This window comes from Muntiacus reevesi, chromosome 20 (assembly GCF_963930625.1).
Source record: "Muntiacus reevesi chromosome 20, mMunRee1.1, whole genome shotgun sequence".
Lineage (NCBI taxonomy): Eukaryota > Metazoa > Chordata > Mammalia > Artiodactyla > Cervidae > Muntiacus > Muntiacus reevesi.
The window spans coordinates 28,870,317-28,889,452 of NC_089268.1; the positions used below are offsets into that span (position 1 = coordinate 28,870,317).

Sequence of the window (19,136 nt, forward strand, 5' to 3'; positions counted from 1 at the left end):
ATATTGGAAAGATTTTGACTTTTGCTCTGCAGTGAGATGGAAGTTATAGTTTTATTTAATATTTTTATTTTATTGGAGTATAGTTGATTTATAATGTGTTAGTTTCAGGTGTACAGCAAAATGTTTCAGTTATGCATATACATATATTCATTCTTTTTTAGATTCTTTTCTCATATAGGTTATCACAGAATATTGGGTGGAGTTCCCCGTACTATACAGTAGGTCCTTGTTGATTATCTGTCTTATATATAGTAGTATGTGTGTTCATCCCAAGCTTCTGATTTATCCCTCTTCCCTACGTTTGCCCTTTGGTAACCATAAGTTTGTTTTTCATATCTGTAAGTCTGTTCCTGTTTTATAAATGAGTTCTTTTGTATCTTAAAAAAAAAAAAAAAAAATCAATTCCAGGGACTTCCCTGGTGGTCCAGTGGCTAAGACTCCACACTCCCAGTGCCAGGGGCCTGGGGTTCCACCCCAGGTCAAGGAACTAGAGCCCACATGCCACAACTAAAAAGAGCCATGTGCTGCATCTCAGACCCAGTGCAGCCAAATAAATAAATAAAAATAGATTTCACCTATGGTTGATATTATATGGAATTTCTCTTTCTCTGTCTGATTTACTTCACTTAGAATGATAATCTTTAGGTCCATGCATGTTGCTGCCAATGGCATTATTTCATTCTTTTTTATGGCTGAGTAGTATTCCACTGAACCTCTGCTTTACAAGGAACATTTGACTGCTGGGCTGAGAACAGAACTGGGAGGTGAGGAGTGAGTGAGTTCATGGGTAAGTGGTGGCAACTAGTACAGAGTCCAGGCGGGAGGTGGCCATTGCTTCAACTGGGGTATGGGCTATGGATGTAGTGGGAAGTGATTGTATTCTCTGCATGTTCTAAAGATGGACTTTGCAGCATTTCCTAAAGGATTAAATCTGGGGTATGAGAAAGAGGAGTCAAGGGGACATGCTCAATTTTGGACTATGTAAGTAAAAAGATGGAATTCTCTCATCAGAGATGGGGAAGACCAAGAAGCATATTTTTGGAGGGAGGGGACATTATGGGCATTTGGCTTAAGAGATGTTGAAGCTGAGATTTTATTAGAAATACAAGCCAGGTAGTTGGATTGGCAGTTTGACAAATGAGTCTGGAGTTTAAGAGAAACGTCTGAGCTGGAGAAATAGATTTGGGTGGCTGATGTTGAAGCTGAAAGTCCAATATTTTGGCCACCTGATGCAAAGAGCTACCTCATTTGAAAGGACCCTGATGTTGGGAAAGATTGAAGGCAGGAGGAGAAGGGGATGACAGAGGATGAGTTGGTTGTATGGCATCACCAACTCAATGCACATGGGTTTGGGTAAACTCTGGGAGTTGGTAATGAACAGGGAGGCCTGGCATGCTGCAGTTCATGGGGTCGCAAAGAGTCAGACATGACTGAGTGACTGAACAGAACTGAACTGAACCACATAATGATACTTAAAGCCTTGAGAACTGAGGTCACCAAGAGAGGGAGTGATGGCTGTAGAAATGGAAGGACTCCCCACCCAGCACTATGCAATTGGGTGAGATCACACACCTAAGCAGACTGCATGGTTCTGACACTGCATGTATAAGACACACAGACCCAGGAGTCCTGATCTTGCTCTGTATAGGAACCCCCTGGACATCTTTCTTTTTTTCTTTCTTTCTTTTTTCTTTTTTAAGATTCAGAAAGTCTGGAGTAGGACATAGAGATTCTGGGTTTTAACAAGGTTGGTGCTGTTTCTGCTGGTCTTCAGATCACACTTTTAATAGCAAGAACGTACATAGACCAGGATTCCTACATGGTTGAAGAAGTTCTGCCTTGGCCTTGTCCTAATACTCTGAGAAGGTGGTTCTGGGAAGAGGCTGAGCATTTTGTAAGAAGCCCCACACCAATACTGGTGCTCAGCCAGTTTGGGAACCACCAAGGTCCGTGACAGAGAGTGCCCAGAGAGGGGTCTTATCCACATTTAAAAGTGTTTTTTTTCCTTCCGAAGGAAAAGGGAGTAACTCTATTGTCAGTTGTGAGATGTGATGTTGAGAAATATTGTAGTTGTCTCTACCATGGGGCTTAGTCAGGTTGAAGATTTAGACAGTGGTTCAAAGTTCAATGTAATGAAATCCTTGCTGTCTGAAATTACTCTCCAACTTGAGGTCTCACTTACTGTTGGCGAAGACACTGGGATCCAAAGTTGTTCTCATTTAGGCATAAACTACTATATATGTGTGTATATATGACATAGGGGCTTATAGTATTTGGGGTAAGGGCACAGAGTCAGGCTTGAGGCTCCACAGGAACAGGATCCACAGTGTCCACCCCAGGTCAGGTCCCACAAAGGAACATTTGCCCCTGTGGGGGCACAGCCATCGCTGCTCACACAGTGAGCCCCTCGTGCTGGATGTGGACCCCGCGCTGAGGACGGCTATCACTGCGGCTCCTGACAACTGGTGGTGGTGTGACTCCCACTCTCGACACCCTTGTCAGATACATTCTGCACCATTGCAGCCTCTCTGTGTCACCTCGTCCTGAGTAGAGTCTGACATGTGGTCACCTGAGTGGTGGGGTCTCAGCTTCATACTGTGTCCTCTGGCAAGAATGTTTGGGGAAGAGGGTTTTCCTCTTTTATGGAAGAAGGTGGTCTCTGCCTCCTACCAAGACTCTTCCAGTGTGGAATTCTCCTAATCTAGGAATGTTCCTAATCAGATGTGGAATTGGGGAGGAATAGAAAAAGAATGTCAAATTTCAATTGTTAGAGCAAAGATCTGGGACTGGATCTGGACATGGTATGTTGTAGGCAGTTGGCTGAAAGAACAAGTGGCTAATAAATGACATCCAAGGTAGAGATTTGCTTGATTACTCAAGTTTTTCTCTTTTGTTTCGTTTCCTAGAGTATGGTTGATTTGCAATACTGTTTTACTGTCTGCTGTACAGAACAGTGAATCAGTTATGTGTATCCACTCTTTTTTAGAGTGTTTGATTATTCGTACTCTGAATTTCTTTGTGGGATGATGAAATTTTTCCTTCACCCAGCCCATGCTTAGACACCAACTGGTTGTCCTATGTTGTTGTTGTTGTCGTTGCTGTTGTTGTTCAGTTGCTCAGTTGTGTCTGACTCTTTGCCACCCATGGACTGCAGCACACCAGGCTTCCCTGTCCATCACCAACTCCCAGAACTTGTTCAGACTCATGTCCATCAAGTCGGTGATGCCCTCCAACCATCTCGTCCTCTCTTATCCCCTTCTCCTCTTGCTCTCAATCTTTTCCATCATTAGGATCTTTTCCAATGAGTCAGCTCTTCGCATCAGATGGCCAAAGTATTGGAGCTTCAGCTTCAGCATCAGTACTTCCAATGACTATACAGAGTTGGTGTCCTTTAGCATTGACTGGTTTGATCTCCTTGCTGTCTAAAAGACTCTCAAGAGTCTTCCTCAGCACCACAGTTTGAAAACATCAATTCTTTGGCCCTCAGTCCTGTTGATAGTTCAACTCTCACATCCATACATGATTACCAGAAAAACCAAGCTTTGACTATATGAACTTTGTCAGCAAAGTGATGTCTCTGTTTTTTAATTTCTGTCCTTTATTGTGCCCATCTTTGCATGAAATGTTCCCTTGGCATCTCCAATTTTTATAATTCAGCTCAATTCTGACACAATCTACCTGGAATTACACCAGACCTCACAGGTTTAAGGGCTTATTCCCACAGACTGCCTTTACTTCACAGGCAAGTTGCAAGCATCGAGTTCCCGTGTTACCTGCACTTCTATCTGACTTGACTACAAAACTAGGGGTTTGCTCAAGTCTGATAATTTGGTGGAACAAGTCAAGGAACTCAGGGAAATGCTGTGCTTACTATTACAGTCTATAATAAATGATACAAGTGAGCAACCTGATAAAGAGGTACAGGTCGAGGTCTGGAGGGTCCTGAGGGCAGGAGCCTGTCACCATGGAGTTGAAAAGTGCCACTCTCCCAGCACATGGACGTGTTGACCAATCCAGAAGCTCTCTGAATTCCATCATTTTAGGGTTTTTCATGAACGTTTCATGATGTAGGCATGATTGATTTAGTTCCTCAGTTCACAGGATTCTCCAGGCAAAAATACTGGAGTGGATTGACATGCTCTCCTCCAGGGGATCTAACCCCCCAGAGATCAAACCCTTGTCTCCTGCATTACAGGCGATTTTTTAACCGCTGAGCCCCGGGGGGCGGGGTCCCCTTTCCCTGGTTGTACAGTGGTTAACTCTCTGAGCTTCCAAGGCAGGGAGCGCAGTTCCATCCCTGGCCTGGGAAATAAGATCCCACATGCTAGGCAGCAAGGCTGAAAAAACAAAAACAAAACCATGTTAGCCATCTACTTAAGTATTCAGAGGGAGATCAAATGGGATAAAATTTTAATAAGTGACAGAAGTACATAAAGAATAAATTTAAGTTAGAAATTAAAATATATTTTAAATTTTATTTCCACTGTAGATTTTTCCACCGCTTTTTGTCTTCTCTCTACTTTTCTTCAACCCTTCTCCTCCCTGCCCTGCATTTCCCAGTCTTAACTTTACACCCGGTCCCCTGCTCATTCGGGCCCCACAGTGAACACAGGTGACTCCATCCACCTCAGACAGGCCAGGTGAGGACAGGGGAGGGGGCACTCGGTGGGCAATTTGTAAGCTGTGCCTGGACCTGCTGTTACTGGGTTCTTCAGTGATGTCGCTCCAGTCTTTAAAGGAAGTCACACCAAGTCTAAGTTATGTTCCCAGCTAAAGAAGGCAGAACCTTGGTGGGTATTTCCTGGATCCTTAGATACTGATTTTTATCCAGGCCGGCGGAACCGATTCAAACCCAACGTTTGGAGGTAGATCCTTTGCTTCCTGGGTGAAAGGGAGTCTGGAGGAAGGGTTTTTGGTTGTTAGAATCTAAGGGCGAGACCTGAGCGAGGGGTGGGGTTGGGGTGGCTGGAAGAATCACTTCCCTACTCACGAATCTCACAATCAACCCAGACCGTGTTTAAGTAAGTCGAATTCCAGATCCCCCTCGGAACTACCAGCTCAGAATTTCCGAGGACCAGGCAGGTGTTCATTTTCTCATCCGGCAGTTTGAGAACGAGAAATCTAACTGCAGCTCGCTCCGCTCCCAACCTGCACAGAAGTTCCTTTATTCTACATTCATATCAGTGAACAACGTTCATTTCTTTCAGCCCAAGATCTGGGGGAGAGGTGATTTCCAGCCCTCTCTCTGAACTCTGGCCCGGCAGAAAAAACTTCAGGGCCGTCCTGCGAAGCCCCGCCCTGGGTTTCGAGAGCATCCCAGTGGGTATGTTCGGTTTCTCCTCCGGACCAGGCAGTGGCGACCGAGGTCTGCGGAGAGAAAGACGTCGCCGTGTGGGTGAGTCCAGGAATACAAAGGGGAGCGTGGAGGGAGAAAATGTCTTTTATGGGCCACAGCAGAACGGGCTGGGAGCGAGGTGGGAGAGACACCTCTGGGGGGTCTTGAGGTGGAGTGGGGAAGAGCCCTTTGTGTCTTCATACAAAGACAACCTGGGAGACTTGGTGGGTGAGGGGAGGCAGCCACATCTAGATCCTCGGGAGCACCCATTCCCCTGAGCCGTATACCACCAGGGCATCTTCCACACCCAGAATGAGCAGGATTAGCTTTATCCTAATTAGTCATTCTAAAGGCTCTGCAACAAACCTAGCCTATTAGTATGGAAGTGTTAGAAGTCTTTGGGGGAGGGTAGGGGTGAGCTGAATGAGACATTTTGCTGAATTTGCACACCTAAGACCTCCTCTATGGGACTTCCCTGGCGGCTTAGTACACAGTGCTGTGGGTATGTGAACTCAGACAAGGTGGTTTTAGTCACTAAGTCGTGTCCAACTCTTTTGACTCCATGGGCTGTAGCCTGCCAGGCTCCTCTGTCCATGGGATTTTCCAGGCAGGAATACTGGAGTGGGTTGCCATTTCCTTCTCCAGGGGATCTTCCTGACCCAGGGATCGAACCTGGGCCTCCTGCATTGCAGGCAGATTTTTTTTGCCTACTGAGCCACCAGGGAAGCCTGAACTCAGACATATAGAGATGTTATTGAACAAATTTTGTCTGAAAAAAATAACAAACTTGATGAGTGGGGAAAAAACATGTTTATTACTTATTCATATAATTTTTAGTGTCCGGTGAAACTGGAAAGGTTGTGAAGAGGTTTTCCACATGAAAAATCTAGCAGATGAGTACATGAGACCCTAATAAAATTTAAAGCATACAAGCGAAGGCAAACACAAGATTTGTCCAGGAACTTAAAATACTCGTTAAACAAGTATTCAGGGATTTCCCTGGTGGCCCAGTGGCTAGGAATCCGAGCTCTCACTGCCAAGGGCCCAGGTTCTATCCTTGGTTGGGAAACTAAGATTCCATGAGTCGTGTGGCAAAAAAACCCACATAAAACATTTTAAAAAAATCTAAGTATTCAGGTGCTGGTCCTGCAGCTCTGTGGCAAGTCGCGGAGTCGGGGTTCTGTTCCGCAGGATGGGGTTTGTTAAAGTTGCCAAGAACAAGGCCTCTTTCAAGAGACATCGAGTGAAATTCAGAAGACAACAAGAGTGCAAAACTGGCTACTATGCTTGGAAATGATCGGTAATCCAAGATGAAAATAAGTACAACACACCTAAATACAGAATGATTGTTCGTGTAACGAACAGAGATATCATTTGTCAGATTGCTTATGCCCGTGTAGAAGGAGATGTGATAGTTTGTGCAGCTTACGCTCATGAACTCCCAAAATATGGTGTGAAGGTTGCCCTGACAAATTATGCTGCAGCATATTGTACTGGCCTGCTGCTGGCCTGCAGGCTTCTTAATAGGTTTGGTATTGACAAAATTTATGAAGGCCAAGTCAAGGTGACTGAAGATGAATATAATGTAGAAAGCATTGATGGTCAACCTGGTGCCTTCACCTGTTACTTGGATGCAGGACTTGCCAGAACTACTACTGGGAATAAAGTTTTTGGTGCCCTAAAGGGAACTGTCGATGGAGGCTTGTCTATCCCTCACAGTACCAAACAGTTCCCTGGTTATGATTCAGAAAGCAGAGAATTCAGTGCTGAGGTACACTGAAAGCACATCATGGGGCAGAATGTTGCAGATCACATGTGTTACTTGATTGAAGAAGATGAGGATGCTTACAAGAAACAGTTCTCTCAGTACATAAAGAACAACATAACTCCAGACATGATGGAGGAGATGTATAAGAAAGCTCATGCTGCAGTACGGGAGAATCCAGTGTATGAAAAGCAGCTTAAGAAAGAAGTTAAAAAGAAGAGGTGGAACCATCCCAAAATGTCACTTGCCCAGAAAAAAGATCAGGTAGCTCAGAAGAAGGCAAGCTTCCTTAGAGCTCAGAAATGGGCTGCTGAGAGTTAAAAGTTTTAAGTTGAGTCGCTCAGTTGTGTCCGACTCTTTGCAACCCCATGAACTGTAGCCTACCAGGCTCCTCTGTCCATGGGATTTTCCAGGCAAGAATACTGGAGTGGGTTGCCATTTCCTTCTCCAGAGGATCTTCCCAACCCAAGGATCAAACCCGAATCTCCCACATTGTAGGCAGATGCTTTACCGTCTGAGCCACCAATTTTCTATCAAGATTTTTCAGATACAGACAATAATGAACTTATTGAACAAGAAAAACAAACAAGTATTCAATGGGATAAGCACTCCTGGGGCCTGCCAGACTCCTCCACCCATGGCATTTTCCAGGCAAGAATACTGGAGTGGGTTGCCACCTTAAAGAGCAGGTTAGCTCAGGGCCGCAACTTATCTGGGGAGAACTCGAGGGGAGTTACAATCCCTTTACCTAGCAGGTTAACACGCTCACGTGCTAGTAGAATTTGTGGGTACCATTCCCATTCGGGATTCCCTGGTGGCTCACATGGTAAACAGTCTGCCTGCAATGCAGGAGACCTAAGTTCAATTCCTGGGTGGGAAGAATCCCCTGGAGAAGGGAATGGCAACCCCCTCCAGTATTCTTGCCTGGAAAATGCCATGGATGAAGGAGCCTGGCAGGCTACAGCCCATAGGGTCACAAAGAGTCAGATATGACTGAGCGACAACATTTTAACCCCCATTTACCACCGTGACAGTGGTCTCTAGGCCTACACTCTGATACATACTCCATGAAATGAACACAGGTCCTTTTACGTGATTGTCCAGCCTGTGATCATCCATCCTGATTAATGGAGACCTCACCACCTTCTGGTTTTGGAGATTGTTCTTTCTCATGAATATCTGTAGCTACTTCCTCTCCCTTCCACCTAGCCATGACCTATGAGGTCATATATTAATAGAATAAGCCTAATGTCTGCAGGCTACAGTCCACGGAGTCACAAGAGGCAGACACAACTTAGTGATTAAACCACCATCAATGTCTGTCATTTTTCCAACATTTATTCTTACAATTGAAGACATGCATCTTGGCTTTTATTTCACAGAGTCTGTATAATCTCAACATCCTAATTGTTCTTTGTCTGCTCTCCGGGTTCTGAACCGCTTGTGAAGCTTCACTTACATTTCCAGTTATTCTCACAGAACACATCACTTGGGGTCTTTGCTCTCTGGCTTTCGGCTGGGTTTGTCCTTAGGAGGCACTGCAGGGACCATCATGTGGGAGGAGAGGATTCAAGACATGGATGCCCCCACACTTACCTCCAGGGCTGCGCAACAGTAATCCCTGCATTTCTCTATCTACAGTGGTAACATTTGTTCAGTGACCCCTCTGGGAGGCTAAAGCTCTGCTGGGATCTAGAAACAAATGCCTTCTGCTGTCCCTTCAGTCTAGAGGTAGTAATTAGCTTCCTGCTATTTCTAGTTCCAGGGGCCTCTGCCTCCTATTGCTGTTAGCTGCCGACACCTCTATAAATAGCCTGGTCACTAAATTCTCTCCAGTTAACTCTTTGATTCTGCCTTCTGTGTCCTTCTTTAGGACATACCATATTTCAGACACTCAAAGGTATAGATTATCAACAAGAATTAACACATATTATAATATTCACACACCCTCCTAATGTCAAATTTGGCTTACTGTAATATAATGCATGGAGAAGTGCTCTGGTAATCGAGTCAGAAGGAAAACAAGGCAGAAACAGTTTGGCTATTAATGTGTGAAATTCAGAGACTCAATGAGCAGCTGCTGCCCCGCCTACAAATTACTGCCCCCACACCCCAGTTTCTTCAGAAGAGAAAAGGGAAAGAAAAACATGGATGGAGCAGTGCCTCCAAATTTCAGATGGAAGAATTCTGGCATAAAATTCTTCACCCAGCCCAACTATTCATCAAACCAAAGAATAATACACTTTTGGACTTCCCTGATGGTCCAGTGGTTAAGAATCCACCTGCCAGTGCAGGGAACATGGGCTCGTTCCCTGATCTGGGAAGATTTCACATGCCATAGGGCAGCTGAGTCCCTGCATCGCAACCACTAAACCTGTGCGTCCTAGAGCCTGTGCAACAAAAGAAACCATAGCAATGAAAAGCCCGCATGCCGCAAGAAGAGAATGCTCACGCCAGGCAATGAAGACCCAGCACAACCAACAATTAATTAATTAATAATTTTTAAAGAATTTAAAAAAATAAGCAAAGGGCTGTTCAGAGGGTGGTAAAGGGAGATCCTAGGAGGGTGGCTCTCGTCCAGATGCAGAATAATCCAGTCCAGGTGGGGGCATGTCAGAAAGGCCCAGGAGGATATTTCCAAAAAGCAAAAACTGATAGAATACCCAAAGTACCCTCACTTCTTTAAAGAGTCATACAGACAGAAGAATCATCAGAGTTCCATTAGTGAGAGCTACATAGAACATAATGAGTCAAAAATAAAGGCAATATTATCAATTCAGGGAGAATAAGATGTTGTGCAGAAAGTGAGAAGTAGTAGAGTTTACATGTGAGTATAATAGTCACAGGAAAGAAAAAGCTGAATGAACTAAATATGATTGTTATACAAATAAACTGGGAAAGTGAAGGAATGTAAAGAGTGCAAGAGAGCAATGACTATCAGCTATTGCATCAGCCATTGAGTAATGCAGGAGACTGGTTGTGACGAAGAGTCAAAGGCATCATGTGTAGAGATTTGGATGTAAAGCCAAAAAAATCAGCTAAAGATATTGAAGGTGGTTGCCAATGGGAAGACAGAAATTTAAAACAGAGAGGATTACAATAATAGTCTATTTTATGAGAAATCATGCACAGATATTTGACTCCTTAATTTATTGGTAATAATTTAATTATTATCCATGTATTCTAAAAAAACAAAAATAAAGTTAATGACTAGTGTGGCACAGCTGCAACCACCTCAAATATGTTAATACTTTAAAAGGTCTAAACCACAACTGGAAATAAACACGGTTTTTGTCATTTCATAGATGAAGAAACAGAAGCACCAAGAGGGAAAAGGGATATGTTGTAAATAAACTACACCTTCAAAAATAATAACAAAAAATAAAATAAAAATAAAAATTTTCAAATAATAAAATAAGTAACAGAACACACACAAAAGGAAAAGTGCCAGTGTTGCAGGAAGGGGGACCCTTCCAGGGCCCAAAACTGGGCTCTTGTCTAACACTCGGAAATGAACTGTGCGAGGAGACACATCTGCTGACAAAGCAAGAAATTTTATTGGGAAAGGGGACCAGGGTGGAGAGCAGTAGGGTAAGGGAAACCAGGAGAACAGCTCTGCCATGTGGCTCAAAGTCTTGGGTTTTATGGTGATGGGATTCGTTTCCGGGTTGTCTTTAGCCAATCCTTCTGACTCAGAGTCCTTCCTGGTGGTGCACACCTTATTCAGCCAAGATGGATGCCAGAGAGAAGGATTCTGGGAGGTGGCTGGACATGTGGTGTCTCCTTTTGACCTTTCCTGAACTCTTCCAGTTGGTGGTAAGCTTATTAGTTCCGTGTTCCTTACCAGGACCTCCTGTTGTAAAAACAACTCATGCAAATGGTTACGATGGTGCCTGGCCAGGGTGGGCGCTTTCAGTCAGTGTGATTCCGCTAACAACTCCCAGCTGAGAGATTTCATACTCAAGATACTTCTTGGGAAATGGGGCGGAGGTCTGTTTCTTCTGTAACTTCTTCCTGTTGTGCATGATCAAGGCCTGCCTAGCAGAGCAGAAGTCTCTCTCTACCTGATCTAAGTCAAGGTATTTTTTTGCCTGAAACCAGCATCCACCCTTGTAATAACAGCAATTTAGTTTGAAACTAAATTGGCTCCTCTCAGAGGTGAAATAGACAGGGGCCAAACAAGAGACCTAACAGGATGGTCATCACAGAAGGCCGGAAACAGAAGGCAACATTTAGGGTGAGGTCTGCCAGGTTTGTGATCTTTTTTGATTGGTTGCTGGTGAGGAAACAGAACTGTGCTCCGGGAATCTTGTGTTCAGTCTGAAGTTACCATCCTCCACCTGGGTGGAGGCTCCAGTTCTGTAGAAGAACTCAAAGACATTGTTATACATATGTTTTTTTTCCGAGTAGGAGCCAGGACCCTGTCTCAAGGCTGTACCACCGTTTGATTCTTACTCCTCTGTTTCTGTATCCCCTCCCTTCCCTGATTAGCAACTGTTTGAATCCACCCTTTGGAATTCAGGGAAGGTCAGGGAGGCTGAATGAAACCTATATCCTACAGACAAGAAATGGAGAACACAGAACAGATTTGTACTCCAGAGCCCCACAAAGTCCTGCTCAGTTTTAATTTAGGGAACTAGGCAACTATGGCTGTGATAATTTCCTGTCAAAATGGGACTGCCTCAGCTTGGAGAATAGACACTAAATTGGAAGTACTCCTGAGTTCCAAGTCCTAGATCTGGGTCTTGTATGATTAAAATCTCAATCCCTTGGTTTGCCATTTTGGTGTAATAGACCTAATTAGAAGAAGTTAGAGGAGTGATAACTGGAATTTTAATAGACAAAATAAATCTCATTTCTTCTTAGAAGAATAGGCCTGAAACCCAGTTTGGATCTGGCACATCGGGGAGACGTGTAGCCAGGTAGCCAGTTGCCTAATCTTATAAAAAGTAAGGTCGCAGTTACTAGCTTCCAGCAGACATTGTTTTCAGAATGGTGGCATCTAAGCCTGACACGACTCAGAAAACTCAAGTGTTTAGCAATACAAGGTCTAGTCTGAAATTACACCCATACTATCACCTAGTTGCAAGAGGGCATCAGAGGGCAGACACACTGAAACCATAATCACAGAAAACTAGCCAATCTGATCACAGGACCACAGTCTTGTATAACTCAATGAAACTAAGCCATGCCGTGTGGGGCCACCCAAGACGGATGGGTCATGGCAGAGAGGTCTGACAGGATGTGGTCCACTGGAGAAAGGAATGGCAAACCACTTCAGTATTCTTGCCTTGAGAACCCCATGAAAAGTATGAGAAGGTAAAATGATAGGATACTGAAAGAGAAACTCCCCAGGTCAGTAGGTGCCCAATATGCTACTGGAGATCAGTGGAGAAATAACTCCAGAAAGAATGAAGGGATGAAGCCAAAGCAAAAACAATACCCAGTTGTGGATGTGACTGGTGATAGAAGCAAGGTCCGATGCTGTAAAGAGCAATATTGCATAGGAACCTGCAATGTTAGGTCCGTGAATCAAGACAAATTGGAAGTGGTCAAACAGGAGATGGCAAGAGTGAATGTCAACATTCTAGGAGTCAGCGAACTAAAATGGACTGGAATGGGTGAATTTAGCTCAGATGACCATTATATCTACTACTGTGGGCAGGAATCCCTTAGAAGAAATGGAATAGCCATCATGGTCAACAAAAGAGTCCAAAAAACAGTACTTGGATGCAATCTCAAAAATGACAGAATGATCTCTGTTCATTTCCAAGGCAAACCATTCAATTTCACGGTAATCCAAGCCTATGCCCCAACCAGTAACGCTGAAGAAGCTGATATTGAATAATAGTTCTATGAAGACCTACAAGACCTTTTAGAACTAACACCCCAAAAAGATGTCTTTTTCATTATAGGGGACTGGAATGCAAAAGTAGGAAGTCAAGAAACACCTGGAGTAACAGGCAAATTTGGCCTTGGAGTACGGAATGAAGCAGAGCAAAGGCTTATAGAGTTTTGCCAAGAGAACGCACTGGTCATAGCAAACACCCTCTTCCAACAACACAAGAGATGATTCTACACATGGACATCACCAGATGGTCAACACCGAAATCAGGGATCAAGACCATCCCCATGGAAAAGAAATGCAAAAAGGCAAAATGGTTGTCTGAGGAGGCCTAACAAACAACCGTGAAAAGAAGAGGAGTGAAAAACAAAGGAGAAAAGGAAAGATATTCCCATTTGAATGCAGAGTTCCAAAGAATAGTAAGGAGAGATAAGAAAGCCTTCCTCAGCGATCAGTGCAAAGAAATAGAGGAAAACAACATAATGGGAAAGACTAGAGATCTCTTCAAGAAAATCAGAGATATAAAGGGAATATTTCATGCAGAGATGGGTTCGATAAAGGACAGAAATGGTATGAACCTAACAGAAGCAGAAGGTGTCAAGAAGAGGTGGCAAAAATACACAGAAGAACTGTACAAAAAAGATCTTCATGAGCCAGATAATCACAATGGTGTGATCACTCACTTAGAGCCAGACATCCTGGAATGTGAAGTCAAGTGGGCCTTAGAAAGCATCACTACGAACAAAGCTAGTGGATGTGATGGAATTTCAGTTGAGCTATTTCAAATCCTGAAAGATGATGCTGTGAAAGTGCTGCACTCAATATGTCAGCAAATTTGGAAAACTCAGCAATGGCCAGAGCACTGGAAAAGGTCCATTTTCATTCCAATCCCTAAGAAAGGCGATCCCAAAGAATGTTCAAACTACCGCACAATTGCACTCATCTCACACCCTAGTAAAGTACTGCTCAAAATTCTCCAAGCCAGGTTTCAGCAATATGTGAACTGTGAACTTCCAGATGTTCAACCTGGTTTTAGAAAAGGCAGAGGAAGCAGAGATCAAATTGCCAACATTCGCTGGATCATTGAAAAAGCAAGAGAGTTCCAGATAAACATCTATTTCTGCTTTATTGACTATGCCAAAGCCTTTGACTGTGTGGATCACAATAAACTGTGGAAAATAAACTGCGGAATAAAAATAAACTGTGGAAAAGATGGGAATACCAGACCACCTGACCTGCCTCTTGAGAAACCTGTATGCAGGTCAGGAAGCAACAGTTAGAAATGGGCGTGGAACAACAAACTGCTTCCAAATAGGAAAGGGAGTACATCAAGGCTGTATATTGTCACCCTGCTTATTTAACTTATATGCAGAGTACCTCATGAGAAACGCTGGGCTGAAAGAAGCACAAGCTGGAATCAAGACTGCTGGGAGAAGTATCAATCACCTCAGATATGCAGATGACACCACCTTATGGCAGAAAGTGAAGAAGAACTAAAGAGCCTCTTGATGAAAGTGAAAAAGGAGAGTGAAAAAGTTGGCTTAAAGCTTAACATTCAGAAAACTAAGATCATGGCATCTGGTCCCATCACTTCATGGGAAATAGGTGGGGCAACAGTGGAAACAGTGTCAGACTTTAATTTTTTGGGCTCCAAAATCACTGCAGATGGTTATTGCAGTCAGGAATTAAAAGACGCTTAATCCTTGGAAAGAAAGTTATGACCAACCTAGATAGCATATTAAAAAGCAGACATTACTTTGCCAACAAAGATCCGTCTGGTCAAGGCTATGGTTTTTCCAGTAGTCATGTGTGGATGTGAGAGTTGGACTGTAAAGAAAACTGAGCGCCGAAGAATTGATGCTTTTGAACTGTGGTGTTGGAGAAGCCTCTTGAGAGTCCCTTGGACTGCAAGGAGATCCAATCAGTCCATCCTAGAGGAGATCAGTCCAGGGTGTTCATTGGAAAGACTGATGCTGAAGCTGAAACTCCAGTACTTTGGCCACCTGATGCAAAGAGTTTACTCATTGGAAAAGACCCTGATGCTTGGAGTGATTGGGGACAGGAGGAGAAAGGGACGACAGAAGATGAGATGGTTGGATGGCATCACCGACTCGATGGACATGGGTTTGAGTAAACTCTGGGAGTTGGTGATGGACAGGGAGGCCTGGCGTGCTGTGATTCATGGGGTCGCAAAGAGTCGGACACGACTGAGCAATTGAACTGAACTAATCACCTAGTTATTTCCCACGATGTCTGAACCATAGCTACTCTATTTTGACTTTTAATTGTAAAATTTTCCTTAATAGACAAAGCAGATGTCACCATTAATGACATCAGTGTTTCTCTAGGTATGAGAAGATGCAAGAATTGGGACTCATAAAATCTTCTCCTGAGCAGATCTAACCATATGAAGGCCTGTTCTGCCATTTTTTCCCAGAGTACGGAGTGCCTCTTTCCTGATTTTCACCCTGAATTCCTTTCAGGGGAGTTGAAGGTCAGCAGTTGCAGTGGCCATGATTTAATCTTTGTAGACGTAGATGGCAAGTGTCAATTTTCAGTTGGCAGAGCCCCTTTTTGCTCATAAACTTGACTATGATTTTGAGCGGGGCATTTCATGACCATTTTATCCCATGGTGCTGAGAATATCCATTTTCAGGTTTGGCAAAGATTTTGTTGACAGGCCACTCAATGTGTGGTTACTGGACTAGGCCATAAAACAGTATCCAAAATTTTCTGGACCACCTGTCTTACTATCCTCTTGGTCCAGGAAAATATTCCCTCTTGTTGCTTCTTCCCATATCTAGAGTTACACTGTTACCATCATCATTCTCATATGGAACTATATATTATTTTATCAGAGGCTTCAGTCACACATTTGGCAGTGTAAGAAACAGCAATTTTGTAAAACAGGTGAAATACAAATAACATAGCCAGCAGTATTAGTAAAGTCATCAGTAAGACTTAAGTTAAGAGCTTGCATTTGATGTAGCCAGTATGTCCCAGGTCATCTGACTTAGTCTACTCCATACGAATCTTTATCTTCCAGGCAAATTATATATTGGCACTGTCTATAGGCACATACCCCAGTTTTCTAGTGTTACTAGACTGATTATCTTTAGTATGATTTAATTGTTTCCAACATAGAGGAGACTTTAAACCTAAATTACCATAGCCTGGTGTTATCTTTATAAATCCATCCCATAACTGTGGGAGGTTTTTTCCTTTGCTGAAACTTTGCTTGTTGCTCTAATTGAACTTGAATAATAGAAAACTCAAATTTATGGCCAGAGTCAGGGCAGGTGCTATTAATTGGCCAGGTGAGGAGATCCCATCTAGTAATATCAATAGTGACCTGAATATGACTTTAATTTTTTTTTTTAAGTAAATTTTCTCAGGGCCAACCAGTTAGAGCCTTGTAGTAGAGAAATTTACTAAGGTAACCCAGAACTAGACACAGGTAACTGGCCACAAACCCAACAATTGGATTGACTTCTAAAACTACCATAGGATCAAGCTTTTGATAGAAAAGCATTTGATTTACATGCAAAGGTCTAAGAAGTCAAGAAAACATTATAAATGATCATACAAATCAGGTTCAACATCTTGGGCAAGCTGTCTACCTCTGATGTCATCATTTTCTCATCCTGGTGTAGTGTAGTTTCTCCTCTGTTTGAGTATCATTTTAAGGTGCTATCAGGTCAGCTGTCTTCTCTATAGACCAATCCAATGTAGGGGCCTTCAGTTTCATTGTGCATGAGCTAGTTAAGAATCCCTGATAAAAAAAAAGTCCTTCCATCCAGGTTGGAGACAGTCCCTTAAATTATGTCTTTTTCCAGTCCTGGTTGCAGGTCATGAGGCATCTGATCCTCATCCAAAGATAGATTTTGGAGATAAGCTTCAGAAACAAACCTAGGATGTTCTTTAAGAATTCTATTAAATTTTACATTAATATCACATAACAGCAAAGAACTATCCAAGAAATGAGTCTTACTAGATGCAGACCTCCATTAAGAAACTGGGATTTAACATTTATTGAAACATCTTTTTCTCCCTAAAATTACCCTCATTTTTATCAAATATAACCAAATTAAGACTAGTTTGTTTGCAAAATAGGTCTTTTCTCACTAATTTTTATCTGGTTATATATATATAACCATAATTGATCATAGAGTTTTTCTTTTGCTGAAACATTTAGAGTCTCAGACTGAACTTTTAAAAGAAAACAGTGCTGGGAAACTCACACCAAAGGTTTATCACAGATTTCGCCTAATAAATCTAGGTGAATTCTTCTCTTTTTAAGGTCTCAAAAATTCCTTGAGATTTTATACCTGTTAGTGAGTTAAAGTTTCTAATTCATTTGATAAACTTACTGGAAACCTAAGAGTTTCCAATTTCTGGAGGAGTCAGATAGAAAGAAAATATAATTGTTTTGTTTATAATGTATAGGAGAAGGCAATGGCAACCCACTCCAGTACTCTTGCCTGGAAAATCCCATGGAAGGAGGAGCCTGGTAGGCTGTAGACCATGGGGTTGCGAAGAGTGGGACACGACTGAACGACTTCACTTTCACTTTATAACGTATAATTTTACCAAATTATTGTCATAATTAGTTTGAGAGGAAGGTTTTCCCTACTCCTGGAAAACACAAGATTCAAACCTGTAATTTTTCAGATAGAAATCATAAAAGTTACAAGCATATTCACTGGTTCATTCAGTCCTTTTGTTAACTTCTGTGAAGTCATTAGGTTTTCCATTAGAATACCAGGACATATCAGAATGTTAAGAACGCCATATAATTTCTAGGATATCTATATTAGTAATTTTACCACACATTATAACATGAGAGGATTTATTTGATAATATTTTTCATGTAATTTAACCAACCAAATAAACACAATTAGTTGAATATCTCTCTTTGGGATATTTCAGGGGCCTTCTGAAGCACCCCCAGAGAAGGCAATGGCAACCCACTCCAGTACTCTTGCCTGGGAAGTCCCATGATGGAGGAGCCTGGTAGGCTACAGTCCATGGGGTCGCGAAGAGTCAGACACAACTGAGCGACTTCACTTTCACTTTTCACTTTCACGCACTGGAGAAGGAAATGGCAACCCACTCCAGTATTCTTGCCTGGAGAATCCCAGGGATGGGAGCCTGGTGGGCTGCCATCCATGGGGTTGCACATAGTTGGACATGACTGGCGTGACTCAGCAGCAGCAGCAGCTGAAGCACCCCAAAGTTAGCCAGAGGTCAAAAAAAACTTCAAAAGAATTCGATTTAGGAAGTTTTGTCAAAAAAATCAATTAAAAAGGTTTAGAACATTTGGCAAGATTTAGTCAATGTTGATGGGTGTATCATTTAGCTTGTTGACGTGTCACAATGGGCATAAATACCGAGGTTCAAGGTCTAGTGAAAGTCGACTCTGCCATATTGACCTAGTTGGCGCTAATCAGTTTCCCTATAGCTGTGTCATTTCTAACAAAATTCATTTATCTAACTAACTGTAATCCAATTTTTAAAAAATCCTGATCATGCATAACTCTTTTTAGTATTTTTTCGTATCTTTTTTTTTTAACTGAAAACACACTTCCTACTTTCCTTTAGCAACCAAGAACTAACTTTTATATTAGCATTTTATAGGTTGGTGAGCATAAATACCAGTGATAATTTTGAAAACCCTTGCTTTCTTAAAACATTTTAGGATGGCACCAAATGTTATTCATTTATAGTCCCAAATCTCTTTAGTTTTTCTGTAAAAGGACATCAATGTTTAGTAGTAAATGTTTCAAAATCTTATTTTTTTGGAAATGACCTAATTATTCAACAGATTTCTAATACTTAGTTTAGCACAACCCTTAGAAATTCAAGTTACCCCAATCTAGAGAGGCTATTTTAGACCGATATTCCTAAAGCATAATTATTCTCAATAGAACTTATCTAAAAGCTCATATCTCATTTACATTTGTTTAGAAATTTCTTCACTCACGGTAATTGCCTTATTGACAAACTTGTAACAGATATGATAATATTTAGCTTATATTAAACCTAGGTACAATGAAAATATTCTACTTAATGTTAATTACTCTAAGATATGCCTATATTAGATAGGTCAACAAACAAACATTAATATCAGATATTTAATACTGAACATTTACCTGAAATTACCAGGAATTACCTGGAATTACCAGGTTCAC

The 19,136-nt window shown here is 42.3% G+C and overlaps 1 pseudogene; it reads left to right on the top strand.

Moving 5' to 3' along the window:
- The first annotated feature begins 6,484 nt into the window (after positions 1-6,484).
- On the top strand, positions 6,485-7,421 carry LOC136151594 (large ribosomal subunit protein uL18 pseudogene; annotated as a pseudogene).
- The last annotated feature ends 11,715 nt before the right edge of the window (positions 7,422-19,136 follow it).